Here is a 7185-nt window from a genome sequence, read left to right as displayed (position 1 = left end):
TTGTATTATTATTATATTCACAGGAACAGCTGAACCTGTGCGGGTCATCCATTCTTGTTAACCCTTTCAGGGTTTCCGACGTACTTGTACGGCTTATGCACCAGGGTTATTGACCTACTAGTACACCTAAATTCTAGCGCCTTCAAATCTAGCAAGAGAGCTGGTAGGCCTACATATGAAAGAATGGGTCTATGTGGTCAGTGTGCACAGTATAAAAAAAAATCCTGCAGCACACAGTGCGAAATGAGAAACAAAAAAACTTTGACCTTGTTTTTGGTTTAAAACAGCGACTTTGCACTGTATTTTCGTATGGTATTTATGGTTGTATTCTAGTTTTCCTGGTCTCATTTTATAGAATGGAAGACATATTGCAGAAATGGAGATGATTTTGATTGGTTTCACAATGAAAATACCTTGAAATTGAGCTCAAAGTAGCAGAAATGTTCGATTTTTACCAAAGTTCATAAGTAAACAAATCATGCCATGTGTCCAATACACGTCAACTGGTGAGTCTAACATTCTTTCACAAGTGTGATGATATTATTTATGCCATTTCTACACTAATGCAGTAGTCTGCATAACAGTAAATTATTATTATTATAATCAAAAAGAAGCGCTAAGCCACAAGGGCTATATAGCGCTGCAGGGTAGGGAAGGAAGCAAGGGTATTGGGCGGCAGAAGGGAGGAGGGATGATCAGTAGGTTACAGAAAACAGCGGGGCAGGGGATAGTACGGGGCTAGAGGGTAGCAAGAGATTGAGGTAGAAAGGGCTGAAGGTATCAGAATTTGTGAAGTAAGTCAGTTGTTGTCAAAAAGTCAATGAGAGAGTCCGGATGAAAGGTGGGTCCATCTGCAAGAAGGGAAAGTAAAGAGAGAGCAGCAGAGTGAAGACGACGACGGAGGTAAATTCTGCGTGCTCGTTGATAAAGTGGACAGTCCAACAGAATGCGGTTGACTGATAATGGAGCCTGGCAATTCTCACAGAGAGGAGCAGTGCGCCTCTCCATGAGATATTCATGAGTAAGACGAATATGGCCAATGCGAAGACGGGAGAGAGTAGTCTCCCAACCTCGACACTGGTGATAAGAAGATGGCCAGTAACCTATACTCGGTTTAATAGATTGAAGCTTGTTGCCGAGCATAGTAGACCAATGTTGTTGCCAACGGGTGTGAAGGTGGGAAGATATTGCAGCAAAATAGTCCATAAATGGAATACCTCTATATGAAACTGGTAGGTCATGTACTGCTGACCGCGCAGCAGTGTCTGCCTGTTCATTGCCCTGTACGTCAACATGACCAGGGACCCAACAAAAAACAATATCTTTATGCTTGGTAAAGATGCGGCATAGCCAAAGTTAGATACAGAGGACCAAGGGGTGAGGTGTATCAAATTTCTGTATAGCCTGTAAAGCGCTAAGGGAGTCTGAGACAACCACAAATGATGACACAGGCATAGATGCAATACGGATAAGTGCTGCAAGGATGGCATACAATTCAGTAGTAAAAATACTAGCCGAAGATAGTAAATGCCCTCGTACGACGCTGTCCGGAAACACTGCTGCGAATCCTACGCCATCAGAAGACTTAGAGCCATCTGTGTACACAGCAATGGCATGAGAATGAGAGTGGAAGTGGTCATGAAAAAGAAAGCGGGAAGCGACCGTAGACAGTTGGGCTTACGAGCAAGGGAGAGAGAAAGAACAGACTCGAACAGCTGGAACTTCCCAGGGGGGTAGGGAAAAGTGAGATGCTACATGAACATAGAAAGGTGGTAATTGAAGAGAAGACAAGAGCGAATGAAGGCGAAGAGAGAAGGGACGGAGTAAACAGGGGCAGCGAACAAATAAAGAATGTCTACTAATATCAGTGACCATTCTATAAATGGAAGGATTGCGGAGATCATGAGAGCGTACATAGTAGCGAAGGCAATGGGCATCACGGCGATCGGATAAGGATGGAACATTCGCTTCTGCATAGAGGCTCTCAACAGGGGAAGAGCGAAAAGCACCAAGGCATAAACGTAATCCTTGGTGATGAATAGGGTTGAGGCTAGAGAGAGTAACAGGAGATGCCGCTGAATAGATCTGGTCACCATAATCAAGTTTCGATAAAATGAGGGTGGAATGTAGGCGAAGGAGGGTTCGATGATCAGCTCCCCATGAAAGATGAGCAAGGGTTTTAAGAAGGTTCAGCCGGCTGTGACAAGTTGCCTTCAGAGAGGTAATGTGAGGTTTCCAGGATAACCTATGGTCAAAGAGGAGGCCCAGAAACTTTACTGTATCACGTTCAGGGATATGGGAGCCATAGAGGTACAAAGGATGATCGGAGATGACAGAGCGTCTAGTGAAAGTAATTTGGTGGGTTTTAGTGCTGGAAAATTTAAACCCATGTGTGGTGGCCCAATTGGAAACACAGTTGACTGCATGCTGGAGAGAAACTGTAATGAGGTGACAGGCAGTGCCTGCATAGGCAGTAGCGAAGTCATCAACATAGAGTGATGACCAAATATTTGATGGAAGACTAGAGGCCAAATCATTAATAGCAAGGAGAAAAAGTGTTGTGCTCAGAACACATCCCTGGGGGACACCTTCAGCTTGGATAAGTCCGGGGAGAGCACATTATTAACCCGAACACGGAAATGTCTATCAGTTAAAAAGTTCTTAAGGAAGGATGGTAGATTGCCTCGGAGGCCCAAGGAGTGGGCTTAGGCCAAAATATTATACCTCCAAGTTGTGTCATATGCCTTCTCAAAGTCAAAAAATATGGCAATAACTGAGTGGTTATTCGCAAAGGCATTACGAACATACGTATCCAAGCGTAGTAAGGGGTCTATGGTAGAACGTCCCTTATGAAAGCCATATTGACGAGTGGAGAGACTGTTGTGTGTCTCTAAATACCACACTAAACGTTTATTTACCAGGCGTTCCATCACTTTGCAAACTGCACTGTTAAGAGCAATGGGACGATAGTGGAAGGCTTCATGTCCCGTAGTGCCTGGTTTGCAGAAAGGGAGAACAATGGCAGATTTCCACAGCTGTGGAAGAACTCCTTGTGACCAAATGAGATTGAAAAGGCGTAATAGGACTGCAAGGGCTGACTGATGTAAATGTTGTAGCATACGAATATGAATGTCGTCGGGCCCAGCTGCCGATGATCGGCAAGCTGAGAGTGTTGCCTCCAGTTCTTGAAGTGTAAAAGGCACATTATACTGTTCTTCTCTGAGAGAAGAAAAGTCCAAGGGTGCTAACTCTCTGGCAGACTTTGAGGAAAGAAACGAGGGGCATAGATGGAGCCCCTGAGAAATACGGACCAGATGATTGCCAATTTCATTGGCAACATCTAGTGGGTTTGCTATATCAACACCGGCAACCCGCAGAACAGGAGCCAGGTCAGGAGAATATTTACCACTCAGTTTTCGTACTTTTTTCCAGACTGCACTCATAGACGAAGCAGAGGTGATGGTGGAGACATAATCTCGCCAGCAAGTGTGTTTAGCGTCACGGATGACACGGCGAGCGATCGCACTATTCTGCTTAAAATCAAGAAGTCTCTCCATGGTTCTATTGTACCGGTACCTGCCCCATGCAGCGCGTTTCAAACGTACTGCACGAGCACAAGCAGGAGACCACCAGGGCACGCATTTCTGAGAACGCCTGCCCGAAGTTTGAGGTATAGAATGAGAAGCTGTGGTTAAAACGGAGGACGAGAAGAGGTGTAAAAGCTCATCAATGGAGGACGAAGAAGGAACCTCACTAAAAACAGTTGTGAGTAAAGGTTCCAATTTGCCTGATCAAATTGCCAGCGTGGGTTACGAAGAGGTGGTGAATATGAAGGGGAAGTAAGAATGATTGGGAAATGATCGCTGTCATGTAAATCCGGGAGAACAGACCAGGTGAAGTCTAATGCGGCGGAGGAAGAGCCAGACTCAGAGATCGATGCAAGAGAGTGTGGGAGTCCGAGGATCAAAATGGGTGAGTACCTGTATTTAAAACATGGAGGGGGTGGGTGGCAAGAAAAGCCTCTTAACTGAATGCCACGGGAATCACAGTGAGACCCCCCCCAGAGGAAATGATGGGCATTAAAATCGCCAAGTAACAGAATCGGTGGTGGTAATGACGAAACAAGAAAGGCAATATCCGGAATAGATAATGCCCGAGAAGGAGAGAGATATAAAGAACAGAGCGTATACCACCTATGCAAGTGGATACGGGCTGCTGTGTAATGCAGCGAAGTACGAACAAATAGCTGATGGTACGGAATATCAGTGCATAGAAGAAGGGCACTTTCATTAAAGGTCCCATCAGGAAAGGGATCTGAAGAATACAATAAATTATAGCCTGAGATGGGAGAGATAACAGCAGAATGTAATTTTGGTTCTTGTAAGCAAACACCAACAGGGGAAAACTGGGAGAGTAACATCTGAAGCTCACCCCGATTACCCCTGAGGCCGCGTATATTCCACTGTAAATAGGCCATGATTGGCAATGATAAAGATACTTGAAATCCGCAGGTAAGGGTTCCTACGGACTAGAGGGGTTAGAAAAGTCCACATGCGGAGGCAGCGGAAAACGTTCAAGCAGCGAAGGAACAGTGCGCTGTGAAGAAAGGAGTTGCGCAGACGGAGGAGAGGAGAGAGAAGGAACAGAGGGTGGATCAGTGTCCATTGATGGTTTGGTCTCTGCAATATATTCAGAGATTGCTTCAAGTGTTTCGGAATTCAGAGACATTGTATGGGAGGCAATATTGGAGATGGTAGGGGTAGGATGAGTAAAGATTGGAACTGTAATGGACTGTACCAAGGTAGGGGGGGGGCGAAAGGGTGGAGGGAACTGGAGAAGAAGCGTGGAAGGGGACAGAAGAGGCAGAAACCTGGGAGGTGGCAGAAGAGGAAGAAACTTGGGAGGGAACAGGGGAGGTAGGTATAGTACGAGGAGGAGGATGAACCTCTACACTTGTAACAGAGCCAGTGAGAGGGGAAGAAACCGGTACAGAGACAGGGAAGGTAAAATGAGGAGGTGGAAGAAGGGAAGGAGGGGTTAAAGGACCTTTTTTTGACTTCTGAGAAGTAGAGGGACGATTGGGAGGTGTCATACGAGGTCTCGTCGACACTGAGGCTTGTGAGGGAGAACACGAAGAAGCGAGAACAGACTGAGGCGTTGAAGTAGGGACGTCTGAGCCTAGGACAGCAAAAGAATTAGATACAGGAGTGACTATGGGAGAGGTAACCACAGAGGAGGTTGCAGAAGATGGGACCCCAGAAGTGGGGGGACGTTTTGAAACACGGGAATAAGAAACACGAGGTAGTCTTCCTTGGAGGCGGAGATGAGAAACTGCCATGGCATAAGGGAGACCTTCTGCCTCTTTGAGGTAACGGATTTCCCACTCATTTAAGTAGCCTTGGCAACGGCGAGAGTATGAAGGTTGAGCCTCATGACAATTAAGGCAAGAGGGAGGTCAATTGCAAGACGTATTAGAATGGTCATCGGCACCACAGACTGGGCATTCGGCTATGGATCTGCAATATTTCGCTGGATGGCCAAATCGCCAGCAATTTCTACACTGTTACGGTGTAGGGATCACCTTTCGAACTTGTAACCGATGTCCTGCTACATAAACTGAGGATGGGAGTTCACTGCTGTCAAAAGTTAAACGAGCCACATTGCTAGGGTATCGTCTCCGCCCGCAGGCAGGAAGAACATAAGTGTCTACCTTGAGGATTGGGAGATCTTGGAGTTCCAGCTGTTCAAGAATGTCATTGCCACATGTCTGGAAATTTTGTTGAACTATGGTATGGGGCAGAATGACGGTACCACTACAAGAATTGAGGGAATGATGTTTTTCAATAGTGACAGGAACAGTATCTATATGGGAAAGAAGAGAAAGATCATGAGCTTGGGTAGCATTCTGTACCGTGATGATGCGCGTACCGCTCTTAAGAGCATGAAAAAAAATATCTTTACCAACATGGCGTAGGAGTGCCTTGCCAATACTGTGGTCGGAAAGATAGGCGGTAGAGGAAGTTGGTTGTAAAGTGAAGAATTTAGTCCATTGTGCAGTCTGAAACTGAGCATGGAAAGGGAGTGCAGGACGTGTCGATCTTTTCTGAGAAGAATGAGAAGGTGCAGAAGTATCATCAGCAGATAATTGTCGTTGGTGTTTAGGCGTGGGACCAGAGTTGGTCCGACGTGGAATGGGCCAGCAATTCGAAAATTGCCGCACCGTAGAGGGAGAGGCCAGAAGCATAGTCAAAGGAGAGCGGAAGTCAGATAAATCAAAGGAGCCAGTCGAGACCTCAGTACCTGAAGCGGGTGAGGAAACAGCACCAGCAAGAGGTACAGAGGCATGAGGAGTGTCCGAAGAGTGGTCCAAAGACGAGGCGGGGTCAGAACGGGGTGCGGTATCAAGAAGGGGCCCGGGGGTAGCAGGTTCATGGACTAGGGCTGCCATGGTTAGGTTACTTCTTTCTTTTTATTTTTAAGAAAAAAAAGAAAGAAGAAAAGAAAATAAAATAAAAAAAAAGAGGGGACCGGGGAGGGATAGTTCCTAGGAGGAATGAAAGGGCCAGAAATCTCCCTCCGCGCCCAAGAGGACCTCAGCATCGCAAGTAGCATAGATGCAGCATGGAACCCGTGCTATACCCTACCCATCATGCCAGTAAACCAGCAATCTGGGATAGCAACCTCAAATCCACTGAGCTACCTCGGTGGACAAAAGAGAGGGCGGCCGGATATCCGCCACAAAGCATACCTCCTTCGGCCACCAACTCCGGAATCCGAAAGGTGGCTTCCAGAGATACACCCGTCGCCCGGAAGACACCCAAAGCCACTCTCCGGGATACCGGAGAGGGATCAGGACATCCCCAGGCGATCCAGATTCCACAGCAAACTACGCCACCGCCATGAACCTCAACGGAATGGGATGGACCCCGGTACCCTTTCCCCTACCTAGGAACTAGCACCTGTGGGAAAAAACCCAAAGGCCAAAAAGAGGAAGGGCAAAAGGGAGGGGTGGAGAGGGGGAGGAGGAAAGGGAAAAGGGGAGGATGGGATAGGGAAGGGGGGATTGGGGGGTAATTAGGTTCGGTCTGAGGAAGGAGACCGGGAGGTCTAATTCCTCAGACCAAGAGCCTCTTCACCACGCCAAGGAGCCCCCCTTGAAGAGGCATAACAGTAAATCTTCTATTT

Source organism: Cherax quadricarinatus, chromosome 81 (genome assembly GCF_038502225.1).
Source record: "Cherax quadricarinatus isolate ZL_2023a chromosome 81, ASM3850222v1, whole genome shotgun sequence".
NCBI classification, from domain to species: domain Eukaryota; kingdom Metazoa; phylum Arthropoda; class Malacostraca; order Decapoda; family Parastacidae; genus Cherax; species Cherax quadricarinatus.
Note: the sequence above shows the minus strand (reverse complement) of the source record.